The 13,880-nt window shown below is 41.3% G+C and overlaps 1 pseudogene; it reads right to left on the minus strand.

The window, feature by feature from the left end:
• Window positions 1–197: 197 nt before the first annotated feature.
• Window positions 198–1,302, minus strand: LOC131347380 (uncharacterized; annotated as a pseudogene).
• Between the last annotated feature and the right edge of the window lie 12,578 nt (window positions 1,303–13,880).

Raw genomic sequence — 13,880 nt, forward strand, 5'->3', positions numbered from 1 at the left:
TAAATTACAGCTAGTACTTTATAAAGTAGTCATTCTTTCGTGGCCAGGAAGATAACTTTCCCTGGAATTAATGCATAATTATACTGTCTGTTCGCTGGACGAACAAATCAAATAATTGTGTTATTGATTCTCTGACAGTTAGTTCTAAAACCCCAATTTGAATATTTATAATTAGTTATAACCAGTTATAATTACACTTAAATATTTAAATTTTGAGCTAGATTCGCTACAGTGTCTTCCCACCATGGGGAAACATCTGTGTCAAGTGGTATCCTCCCCAAGATATTTATCTGACCCATGGAGAAATCCTCTGTAACCTCCAAGCAGAAGGTATGGTTTGCAGGGCAGGTCAGACCACCATCGGTAAAGGAATTCATTTCACTGATGAAACACCAGTGTGTGTGAGATACTTGAATCACATCAGCATGACCATGCCATGACTGAACACTGATAAGCTTAGTATCATTGGAAGAGAAGGGTTGTAGTAAAGTATTACATGTACAAATAACATAATTGGAAGTTTCATGACAACAGGTGCAAGTGGTAAACAAGGTCTCATCCCCTTTTAAAGTCATATATCCTGTTAGGTGGTCCCATTTTATGATCTGATCCTTCACTACTACAGCTATATTACGTATAGTTGTGGAGTTCAAAAATACTTGCTCTGGGTTTTAAAAGGAAAATTGGCAAAAAACCCAATGCGGCCGGTGCACTCATTCCCAGTGTATAACATCAATGTAGACAGTAATTCAGAGTATTTAATATCTTTCATCTTTTCTGATGCATACCATCTATGCAAGTCTAAAATTTCTATAAGATCATTTTAAGCATGCCTAGGTGTCTTGAGAAGATGAAAGTCTAAAATTTCTTGTCTTGCAGCAGTAAATAAATCCTGTGCATATGATCTGCAAGTCATGTTCGATGGTACAGTTTTGATTGAATAATGTATGGCTGACCATTAGAAGCGCCTGCACTTCAGATCTAACCGATTTGATGATATTTTCATTGCTATTGGTGATGTGTTAAAAACCAGTGGCTTCCTGGTTTGCCAACTAAGCTGAGAATTGTGATTGTCCTGTTATTTTGTAAGTGTTGGCAATTGAATTCACAGAGCCAAAGAGACCTGCTAAATTTCCAAACAGATCTCGCTTAGAACGTACAGGTGGAATTTGGACTGCAAGCCTTCCTTCGTAATCAGAGATTAAATCATCGATTCATGACTGTAGCTGTTTTATCATCCTCACTACAATGTTTTACAAAAGCAGACAAAATATTTGAAATGTTATAGGTTATATGTGTCATTATCAAATTTACATCATGCAATAAAGTCTTATTAATGTTTCCCTTGATAAAACAACCTGGAGGGATTGGATATAATTTTGGGCATTGTTTAGGCTTACTACTGTATACCCACATGTGGTCAGGTTGAAACAGTAATGTAGAATCCATGAACAGTTTTGTGGTCCACTATAACTATTCACATCAGCCTCACATTTTCCCACACAATATGTTCCTTCTCTTCGGCTAGTCCAAATGAAGGCTTTTGGTTTGTTTTCATCCAGAACATATGAAGTAAGATTAATTGCGCAACTTGGTTCCAGTGATAAACTGGGAAGCCATGTGACTACTTCTCTAGGTGGAATTGTGCTGTACGATGTGGACCCCTTTGAATATTTCTACACCCATCTCCCACATTTCAGGGTGTGTGTAAGAGATACCCTTTGGCCTAGTTTGATGCAAGTGTGCCCGGACACCTTCCTTTCTTCTGGTCTCCATGGAATTGCTGTGATCAGCCTGAGAAAGAGCCCAGAGAAACATTAGTTCATTATTGGCTGGACCTTTGAATAGTTTGCACTGGGACATGTGGTACCATCTTAATTTTCCCTTGATAGACACGGCCACACAGCTATTACAGATAGCTTTAATCTCATAGGGCCCATGCCACCGAGGAGAGAATGCACTTAGTTTTACAAAGACACGTATCATTATCATGTCTCCTTCTGTAAATTTTGTTTCAGAAGATGGATTGAAATGAGCATCATTAGTCAGGTCAGACTGTTGTCTCAGCACAGCCTAAGCCTGCAACACTTTTAGCCTTTTGTGAAGCTGTTTCAGCACAGTATGCTGTGTTGCAAGCATCAGAGGCCCCAAGCCTGCTGGAGAAATTTCTGGATCAATGGGCAGTTTCATTACCCTTCCAGTCATAAGCTCGTATGGGCTAACACCTGTAGCTTTAGATGGGGTTGCTCATACAGTCAAATTGTGGGCAATGCATCAATCCAATTCTTTTGGTCTTGAATTATCTGCTTAGCAATGTTTTCTTTGATGGTAAGATTGGCACGCTTTACAGAACCATTACAGGTTCTGTATGGTATGGTGGTCTGTATGGTATATGGAATTTTTGTTTTGCTTTAGTCTGGATTCTATTTTAGAGGCCCATTCCACTAGTGCCCAGTAGTTATTTTCAGGTGCCTCTGCCCCATGGATCAATGCTTGTTGAATGTGGGATCCTGCATTATTTTTTAAAAGCTGTAGTAAAACTTCCTGGTACCTCTCTTCTCGTCTTCTCTGGTATCTTCTAACCCTGAGTGTTCTTTGTAAGACAACCACAATCGCTCTGCATACACTTCAATTGGCTCTTTCCCTACTTGTCCAATATTTCGTTCCACTCTGCATGTGTTGGTCCTCTTAACTCCAACAACGCTGCTTTCAATCGTTCATACATTTCTATATCTCTCTCTCCTTCTTTGTTAATTATAAGTTCTCCAGATTTTTAAGCATTTGTGATTTTAGCTCATTTGGGATGGTTAAGAGAGCTACCTGCCACACATCCCTAAGCTCCAGATTATACACTGATGCATTAAATTATCCCAGTAGGGCTGAAATGGGCCTTTTAGTCTCTAGTTAACGGCCCTCTGTAGAGAACCAGACCAAAAGTTGGTCATTAGTCCATGTGTATTCTATTTCTATTGAGTACAACTGAAAAAAAGCGGTTTGATTTGTAATGCAAGGGAATCCATTATCTCCGTATCTACACTGCCACTAATACAGTATACTCCGATTTGGAAATTAGACTTTTTCACCAATCACACCATAACCTTTAGAATGACATTAAATATCAATAACATCATACAGTAAGTATATCAACATATTTTTTCAGTATTCCTTAAGATTAGAACCTGAAGGGTTTTACTCTAGGTTAGACACTAGAGACGGAGAGATGAACTTGTACAGGTTAGCTAGGCAGAGGGATCGAGATGGGAAGGATGTGCAGCAAGTTAGAGTTATTAAGGATAGAGATGGTAATGTGCTCACAAGTGAGGAGAGCTGATGAATGAGTTAAGTGAGAAGGAAAAAAGAGTTGAAGGGGTTAACTCTGTGGAACAGAAAGTAGTTGAAGTCAGGAAGGCTTTGAAGAGAATGAAAAGTGGAAAGGCATCCCGGTGGAGGTCTGGAAGTGTCTAGGAGAGGCAGCAGTGGAATTTTTAAATAGATTGTTTAACAAGATTTTAGAGAGTGAGAAGATGCCTGATGTAACGTCTCGTCAGACGTAGGAGTGTTAGAATCCATGCGCAGATTATATAAAGGACAGAAGGCAAAATCTTAGTCGAGGTCACGAAGAAATAGGGTCAAAACCAGAAAGCAACACTGAGACCAAAAACCAAAACACAAATCCAAAAATCGTAGTCAAAAGCAAACGGGCAGGGTCATGCACAAGGTAAGTAGACAAAGACTTAATCAAGGCTTGGCAAGTAACGCTAGAGGAAACAATGCTTCGCAACGTGGTTGAGATAGCGTGCTGCTTATATACGCCTCTGGACCGGAAGTTTGCCGAAACGGTTAATATTCGGGCGATGGCTTCCTCTGGTGTTCAGGCCTTGTGACACCTGAGGAATGGAGAAGAAGTGTATTAGTGCCGATCTTTAAGAATAAGGGTGATGTGGAGAGTTGCGGCAACTATAGGGGGATAAAGTTGATGAGCCATACAATGAAGCTATGGGAAAGAGTAGTGGAAGCTAGTTTAAGGAAGGTAGTAGAAATTTGTGAGCAGCAGTATGGCTTCATGCCCAGAAAGAGCACAACAGATGCAATTTTTGCTCTGAGATTGTTGATGGAGAAGTATAGGGATGGTCAGAGAGAGTTGCACTGTGTGTTTGTAGACTTGAAGAAAGCATATGATAGGGTGCCAAGAGAAGAGCTGTCGTACTATATGAGGAAGTCAGGAGTAGCAGAGAAGTATGTCAGAGTGGTGCAGGACATGTATGAGAGGAGCAGGACAGTGGTGAGGTGTGCTGTAGGTAAGACAGAGGAGTTCAAAGTGGAGGTGGGACTGCATCAGGGATCAGCTCTGAGCCCATTCCTGTTTGCTATGGTGATGGACCAGTTGTCAGAGGAGGTCAGACAGGAGTATCCTTGGACAATGATGTTTGCAGATGACATTGTGATCTGTAGTGAGAGCAGGGAGCAGGTGGAGGAAAACCTGGAGAGGTGGAGGTTTGCAATGTAGAAAAGAGGAATGAAAGTCAGTCGTAGTAAGACTGAGTACATGTGTGTGAATGAAAGTGAGTGAAGTGGAACAGTAAGATTACAGGGTGAAGATGTGAAGAAGGTACAGGAGTTTAAGTACTTGGGGTCAACAGTCCAGAGTAATGTAGAGTGTGGGAAAGAGGTAAAAAAGCAAGTGCAGGCAGGTTGGAATGGGTGGAGAAAGGTGTCAGGATAGAAAAAGTTCAGCAAGAATCAAGGGGAAGGTGTACAAGACAGTGGTGAGACTGGCCATGCTGTATGGTTTAGAGGCAATGTCACTGAGGAAGAGACAGGAGTCAGAGCTGGAGGTAGGAGAGCTGAAGATGTTGAGGTTCTCTTTGGGAGTGACGAGGTTGGACAGGATTAGGAACAAGTACATCAGAGGGACAGCTCATGATGGAGGTTTGGGGGACAAAGTTAGAGAGGCCAGATTAAGATGGTTTAGACATGTTCAGAGGAGGGAGAGTGAGTATATTGGTAGGAGAATGTTGGACATGGAGCTGCCAGGAAGGAGGCAAAGGGGAAGGCCAAAGAGGAGGTATATGGATGTAATAAATGAGGATATGAAGTTAGTGGGTGCAAGTGTTGAAGATGCAGAAGATAGGGATAGCTGGAGAGAGATGATTTGCTGTGGCGACCCCTGAAGGGAAAAGCCGAAATCAGAAGAAGAAGACAGTAAAGTGCAAAAATTCATAAGAAACATGGAAACTTCACTTAACAAAGTCAACTTTCATCATTTTTCATCAAACAGGCTCGTTTCCTGCCACAGCGCCATGTGCTCTCTGCATTGTGCTTCTCTGGCGCTGAAAATGCGATTCCTCAAGTCTCAGCGCTCTACGAGCAAGGGAAAGCGGTTTTTCAGATAAACGCATGTGTGCAGCTGAATGGGGCAGTTTTCTTTGACTTTTTTCACGTTTGGAATATGGAATGTGATTGTTTACATTAAAATGCCAAAATTCATAATAAACATGGGAAAGTGAAAAAATATGAATTTTGATATGAAATATGATTTTTTACATTAAAGTGCAAAAATTCACAAGAAACATGGAAACAGTGATATTCCATGAAAATTCACTTAACAAAGTCCATCCATCCATCCATTGTCTATACCTGCTTATTCCTAATTAGGGTCATGGGGGTCTGCTGGAACCTATCCCAGCGCACATAGGGCGAAAGGCAGAGGTACACCCTGGACAGGTTGCCAGTCCACTTAACAAAGTCAACTTTCATAATTTTTCATCAAACAGGCTTGTTTCCTGTCACAGCGCAGTGTGCTCTATGCATTGTGCTTCTCTGGCGCTGAAAATGCGATTCTGCAAGTCTCAGCGCTCTACGAGCAAGGAAAAGCGGTTTTTCAGACAAATGCATGTGTGCAGCTGAATGGGGCAGTTTTCTTTGACTTTTTTCACGTTTGGGGTCAACTATGATATGAAATGTGATTGTTTACATTAAAATGCAAAAATTCATAAGAAACATGGGAACAGTGATAACAAATATGAACTTTGATATTGTGGTGGCACGTCTGCACTCTAAATTGAAATTATTAACAAACTACACATGGACACAAGGGTGTGAGTCAAAGCAAAGAGATAAGAAAGGAATTTTTATTTTGCCACAGCAAAAGGCATCTCAACCACAGTGCAATGAGATTACACAGCGGAGTGGCAAGGTCCGCTTTCATGGGTCCCCCTTATATAGAACTTTTAGGTGCATCCTAAACCAAATGTATATGTGACCAACAGCACTTGCATAAATGGAGCTATAGCATATAGAAAGACAAGATATACAATGTTCTTGCATTCCACGAGTATAGTCACCCCTGGTACTGACAGCCACCTGGTTAATATCTTCCTCTCCACACACACACACACACACACACACACAGCAGAGGTCCTAAACTACATATACAAAATTTTAACATATTTACTTTAAGCATTTCACAGACAGTTTCACATTTCACAGACAAACATCAGACATCATCTTTTCCCTTGGCTTTCCAATGATGTCTCCATCAACTAAAACTTTAAAAATAGTTACTCTGCTTTTTCTTGAGAGAGGAGAAACCCCTCTTATTTTCTTTTTTTTCCTTTGTGAGTCAGGGAATCAGAATCAGGGAAAGAAAAGCATAACACAAAACATATCAGAATAAAAAAAAAATCAAAACAAAACACACACAGTCTAAGCTAAATTAATTTTTATCATTTGTCAACTCAGGGTCATAGTCTGTTTGTGTCAGATCTGGTGGAAAATCAATGTCTCTTGGATGATTCCTATGAACAACAGCAAACTTTAAGTGAACCTTCACCTTTCTTAACGTATATTGGTGGTTAGAATACAGGCACTGCCCTTACACATTCGTCCCACTTCAGAGAACTTAGTGTTCTCTGGAACACTATCCCTTCAGCTTGTCTTTGTGAGTGCTGGTGTTAGAGATTTTTTCTAGATTTCATCTAGAAACCAACAATTCTACCATACGGGTTGTTACGGTGAACCTTTACACTCCCCTAGTTCCTGATTTGGCACTGGTGTATGCATACAGTGACTGGTGTGTATCCATGTTGCTCTCTCTTCTATCTTTACAGCGGTGGGTGTAGTCAGCAGAATCTGGAACGGTCCCAGCCAATGCTTAGCCAACGCCCTTCCAATACTTCATCCTTAAGTCTTTCACCACGATCCATTCGCCAAGCTTCAGGTCATGTCTGTGTGCAGTTTAGGAAGGGTGTCCTTCACCTGCCTGTGAATATCAGATAACACAAAAGACAAGCTAATGCAATAGTTCAACATTTGATCTTCACATTTGCCAATACTGTGTCTCTGGCTTCCTGCAAAACCCACTCCTGAGGTTAATGGCCTGCCAAAAAGGATTTCAAATGGACTCAGGTTAGCTCTCCCTCTTGCTCATGCTCGCATGTACATCAACACTATTGGGAGGGCTTTGACCCATGACAAACCTTTCTCAGCGCAGAAATGTATGTTTAATGTGCCATTCTCCCTTTCTACTGCTCTACCACTAGCTGGGTGATAGGCACAGTGCTGTTTCAGGTTGATCCCTAAGTATTCACTGACTTTCTGTAATGCCTGATTCACGAATGGGGTACCATTTATCACTACCAATTCTCGCAGGAATCCTCCACCGTGGAATAATTTCAGTGAGTAGTGCTTTTGCTACTGCACTAGCATCCTGCTTAGATGTTGGAAAAGCCTCTACCCATTTAGAGAACATATCTACTATAGCCAGACAATACTTCTTACCCTCGCTAGGTGTTAACTCAATAAAGTCCATTTGTAAGTGTTCAAATGGCCTTTGTGGTGAAGGATGTGCCTCTCCCAATGTTGTTTGTTGCACATATGATACAGCATTCACAAAATTTATGGGAGTAGTTAGTATAGCCTATAACATGGCAGTGTTTCCTTATTTTTGTTACCATTCCTCCTTTTGACATGTGGTCTTTACCATGTGTCAATTTAACATAAAAAGGAAACAGTTTCTTCTGTAAACACGGTTTTCCTGTGAGCCCATACCAAACACCTTGTTTTTGGACACATCCCAACTGCCTCCAGCGTTGTTTCTGAGTAATGAGATGGAAGGTTACCTAATTTTTTCATTCTGAGTCACTACTGCAAACCCTACGTAGTTTTGACCTGTTTCTGAGCCCCTGGATGCTGATCCATCCACAAATAGTTCCAGATCAGGGTTAATCACACTCACACAATCATGAAGCTCTCCATCCTTCTCTGTGGGAAGAAGAGTGGCAGGGTTAAGAGTTGTGTATCGTTTAACTATGACATTCAGCATTTCTAAGAGTACAGTGTTATATCTCAACCACCAAGAGGCTGTCATGTGTGCTGTCTTTTGTTCTAAAAAAAGTTGCGACACTGCATGTGGTACCAACAAAGTTAATTTGCTGTAGCCTACGATGTGTCATGAGGCACTGACAGCTTTCTCAGCTGCAGCCACTGCTCTAAGACACATAGGGAGTCCTGCTGCTACCGGATCTAGCTTTGCTGAGAAATAAGCCACTGGTCGCAGCTTACATCATGCTCTTGAAGTAAAACAGATGTCATGCACCCCCCTTTTTTGTCCACAGTCTGTGTAAATGGTCTCATCGGGTCAGGAATGCCTAATGTGGGTGTTGTCTGTAATGTCTGTTTCAGTCGTTGAAATGCAGCGTTTGCAGTCTCAGTCCACGTCACTTTGCTGTGTGCTTGCAGGCCTTGTTCGTGAGCAATAGTGCTCAGCGGTGCCTCTAACACAGCATAATTAGGTATGAACATCCTACAGTATGAACACATACCCAAGAATGACATTAACTGTTTTTTAGTAACCGGTTTGGGAACTTTCTGTATTGGTTCCATTCTACTCGACTTGAGTCTTTTACCTTCTGCAGAAATTAAATGTCCTAGGAACTTCACTTCTTGCTGTACAAATTGCAGTTTTGACAGGCTTGCTTCATGCCCTTCTTTAGCGAGGTGACAGAACAATTTAATGGGGTCTTTTTCACACTACTCTTTAGTCAGTGCGGCCAAAAGAATGTCATCTACATACTGAAGCAACACAAATTTCTGAGTTAGCTGCAGTGTATCTAAACTGTTCTTTAATGCTTCATTATAGATTGTAGTTGACTCACAATAGAACAGACATAAGCGTGTGAAAGTAAAGGATTTTCCATTAAAGGAAAATGCAAACCAAAATTGACAATCTGGATCTATTGGTACGCTAAAGAATGCATTAGCTATATTGACAACAGAAAACCATGCACTGTCAACTGAAATTTGGGACAAGATAGTGTATGGGTTGGGAACATTAGGTGCTCGCTGGATCACAGCATCATTGACCACTTTCAAATCCTGTATGAATCTCCACTCCTCCGGCTCCAATGGAGCTCTTATTTTCCTTACTGGGAAGAGTGGTGTTTGAACAGGAGACCTCTCACATGGCACTATAACTCCAGATTTTAATAGAGAATTAAACACCAGTGTTATTCCTGCTATAGCTTCTGGTTTTAGGGGATATTGAGCCCTCTTTGGCCTATAATCTGATTTTGGTGTAATGATCACTGAAGGGCAATTTTTAATCAGACCTACATCATATTTTCCACTCGCCCACAACTCCTTGGGCACTTTTCGTAGTCGTACATCTGAATGTTCCAATTTGGGTAGGGCCAAATCAGTTTTGTACCATGGGTTGGGATCTATCCCATCATCAGGAAGGATCACCATGCCTCTCTCAGCTCTAGCCAGCCAATTTAGTGCTAGGCTATATGCATTTAATTTTGGGCTGTAAAGAACAGCTGGCTGCTCAGTTGGTTCCCAATCATGACTTTAAGTAGCCTGTAACATCCATTCTCCCAAAGATTCCCACTCATCATTGACGGATTTAGGCTAGAGAGAGATGTGGAGATCCATGATTCATTTGGAATGGGTGTGGATGAGCAGCTCGAACTGAAACCCGAGATAAATCTACCTTTACAGCACATCTGTGTTCATTCCATCTCATACGCTTCAATATCAATATGTCTGGCCTATCTAACTTCCTGTACCATTTTTTCTTATAACTCTCATGTGGTTCGTGTCTGTGTATGTGCACAGTACAGTGCAGCACTTTCGGTATCATGTAGTCTGTGTGAGAAAAGGAGGTGAGAGTTTTTGCTTTCTCTACTAGAGAATGTGTGACATCAGTGAGAGTGGAATTACTCAGTTTCCATTCATACACATAGAGCAGGGGTCTGGGATCATATTTTACAAAACAGGAGTTATCTCCCCATTCTATCCTAAGGCCTAGTGATGTGCTGATCAGATTTAAATTTAGTTTGCACATCAAATCTCAACCCAACAGAAATTAAAAAAGAGAATTCAAATTGTTTCTAAGTAGTTATCTCACATTTTAAGGGCACAGAGAATGTCGCAATTACTGACATTCCCGATGCTCCTGTAGTACACAGACAGTGATTGCTCAGTCTAGGTGAAATAGAAAATTCACACAATCATATCACAAAATGCCCTGCTCCTGAGTCAACTAGAAACTGTATTGGTATTGCTCAACAAGTCATGTAATCACAGGCATTTTCTTAAATTCTGGTTCATGATATTTAGCATAAGTTTCATTCGTAGGTGAAATAGCAACCCCTGATACTTTGCTAGACATTGGATTAGTGAGAGGTGGAAATGGAACAGTTAGCTTAAGCTTTTCTTCATTGCATTGCACAAAAAGATCAGACTTACCCTTCCCTGGCTGCTCACCCGTCCCTGACCCAACCAAACCTCATGCTTCTGTGTTTGCTTCTCCCCCCCGAAGTCTCTTTGGACAGTCTCGTATCCAGTGGTCTATTTTTCCACACAGGAAACATCCACTCTGGAATCCAGGCTTTTCCATTCTTACTGGAAAAGCTTGGGTAAGAGCATCAGTCAGGGGCGTTACTAAGTCTCTGTATTCAACATTCTCGGCGTTATTCCACTTTACTTGATGAATCTGAACATTTCTCTCTGGCCAGTCAAAACACAGGTGCGACACATCAACGCTGAGTTTTCTCATCATGAGGTGTCGCAGTTCATGGGCTGTGGGTCTGAATTCTCTGCAAAATCGGACCAGTTCATCACCGAACTTCCGACCTCCCAGGTCTCTTGGATCTGGGAGTTGTTTCTGCGCATCTTCCATGTCATTTGATCCCCATGGGTGATACACAAGAAGCGGTCCTCCCTCTGGGCTAGCTATCTCGACCATAGGCATCTGAATGTCATCGGTTCTTTAGTGAGGCCATCGGCGTCGGCCATCAGGAACGGCCTCGGCATCATGCTCATCGAGTGTGCTGGAAATTGGATTATCTGGTCTCGTTTCCTTCAGAATTCCCTTTTGCTTTTGGCCACGGGTGTGATAGCACACAGGGGAGTAAGGGGTAGAGGCTCCAGGTCCTGTATAACAGGGAGGAGGGCCCCGCTCAGCTGCTGTGGATGGTTGAGGTGCGGAGGTGTGTGGTCGTAGTGGTTGTCTGTGTCTCTGAGTCGGTGGTCTGGGAGGGCAGCTATCCAGGTCTGGGTCTATAAGAGATTTAGTACAATGAAGAGAGGAAGATTGAAAGTTAGTTTGTGCATTTGTTTTCCGCGCTCTGGTTTGGGACTTTTTTTTGAGAAACTACCTTTCTCTGGAAATCCACAGTCCATCACCCATATATGATATTATGATACAGAACCAGGCCCATAATTAGTTATCATGAATTGAACATTAGGATGCTTACATGCCCTCAAGAAATCATTACTCTTATCCTTACTTTCCCCACTACCCATTGTCCGTGATGGTTCCTGTATTCTCTCAACAATCGAATAACAGACAAACGCCTTATTTACCTCTTTTAGCCTGATTTTACCTGCGCAGGTCACTCAGCTGTGCTCATCAGCACCAGCGCCCCCAAAGACCAATGAAGGTAGTTGCATCAATATATACTACGATAGTATATAGTTAGTTCTCAGAACTATTCATGTAACTTTATGAAAATTTCTGAAATGAGTGCATGATTGATGAAGAACATATAATATACACTGTCAGACCCAGGGTCGTACAGTGGTATTGAGAGTTTGCAAAGAGCTATCATTGAGAAAGTGGGTAAGAGAGTTCATGATGCTGAGATAAAAAAAACTGGCTAGCAGAGCAAGATGCGTACATACTGCATAAATCACTATCTACAAAGTTGAAAAGAAACAAGGTTTTTGTAAAACATCGATGAACAGTGACAAGCTGATTTTGTCAATATGACCAATGTGTCAGAGAGTAATGACAAAAAAATTTCTGATAACATGTATGAATATTATATCTAAACATGCTTGGGTTCGTGTGTTACGAAACAAGACCAGAACAGAGGTGACAAAAGCTTTTGATTCCATTCTAAAGGAAGGTAGAGTCCCCAAAAAATACAAACTGCCTAATGGAAGGAGCTTTTTTAACAGAAATTTTCAAGTTTAATTTTTGATAATACACAACATTGTTCACTTTGGTATGGGCACGGGGCAGAAAGCAGCAGTGTGTGAAAGATTTAACAGAACATTAAAGACCAGGATGTGGAGATATTTCACAGCGTTTTAACCGGAAATCCACTCGGCCACACTGTTGGCCGCCATGTTTAAAGATGAGTGGGAGGGGGGTTAATTTTTTGGGGTCGGCATGTATGTGTGTGTGTGTGTGTGTGTGTGTGTGTGTGCGTGTGTGTTTGTGTCCATAAAATGCTAATGGCTATCAGAGACTTTAATGGTTTGATGGGTGGTTTTACTTCCGGAGTTTGTGTGTGTGTGTCTCTGTGTGTGTGTGTGACTGTAAAACCAACAAATCCCTGTGCACTGCTGAAAGTGCCAACAATGGGCATGTGAACATTAGAACTGGAGCAATGGAACTGGAGCAATGGAAGAATCTTTTACATCATGTGCATGGCCAGGTGTGTGTGTGTCGCTCACCTGATAAATACATGGCACGAGAATGCACTATGGGAAGAAGACAAGTGGAATGTGAAAAAGATTAAAAAAAAGTAAGAGATAATGGTGTCCAAAATGAACCTGACATTTCAGAAAGAATATGGGAGGGACTTTCCCAGCAAAGAGGGGTTGGTTTGAATATTATGAAAAGATAAGAGAAAAGAATAAAAAGACTATGGTTTTGGATGTTATTTCAGAGGTTGTTGAGATGTTCTTTAGTGAGCAGCTCAATTCTTGTAACCAGAGCTGATTGCAAATATAACCTTGTATCTGCATTCATCCAGTCTGCGTAATTCATCTGCTTTAGTTGGAGTCTTGCTCAACTGAGCTGTCGGGTAAATGTGGAGTTGGAGTCAGATAATATAATAGTATTACTTGAGCAGTATAAAATATTTTCCACAAGATCCCACCTCGCAACTCACAGGACTTGATAACAGGGTCTGCTGTTAACATCTTGGTGCTAGATACCACAGCAAACCTTCAGCACACCTTCTATCTATCTATCTATCTATCTATCTATCTATCTATCTATCTATCTATCTATCTATCTATCTATCTATCTATCTATCTATCTATCTATCTAAATGCTAGTATAAAGTTCAACTTAAATTCCGCCTGCCTCATGAGTACTTCTGACTCCTGAGTACTTGAGAATGTTTACTTGCATCAATATGGAGTCAGACAGTGCTTTACTGCTCTAATAGCCTCCAATCTTCAGAGAATGATTTCCACCAGATGTTGGAATTTTGCTGTGGGATCTGTCAGGCACTGTTGCTGAACAAGAAGGCTTGGCATGCAGTTATCATTCCATTCATTCCAAATGTGTTCATTGGGGTTAAGATGAGTTCTCTGTGCAAGCAACTCAACTCCATTGCTTCCAAAGACTTTGCATGTAA

This window comes from Hemibagrus wyckioides, linkage group LG27 (assembly GCF_019097595.1).
Source record: "Hemibagrus wyckioides isolate EC202008001 linkage group LG27, SWU_Hwy_1.0, whole genome shotgun sequence".
In the NCBI taxonomy this organism is placed as follows: Eukaryota; Metazoa; Chordata; class Actinopteri; order Siluriformes; family Bagridae; genus Hemibagrus; species Hemibagrus wyckioides.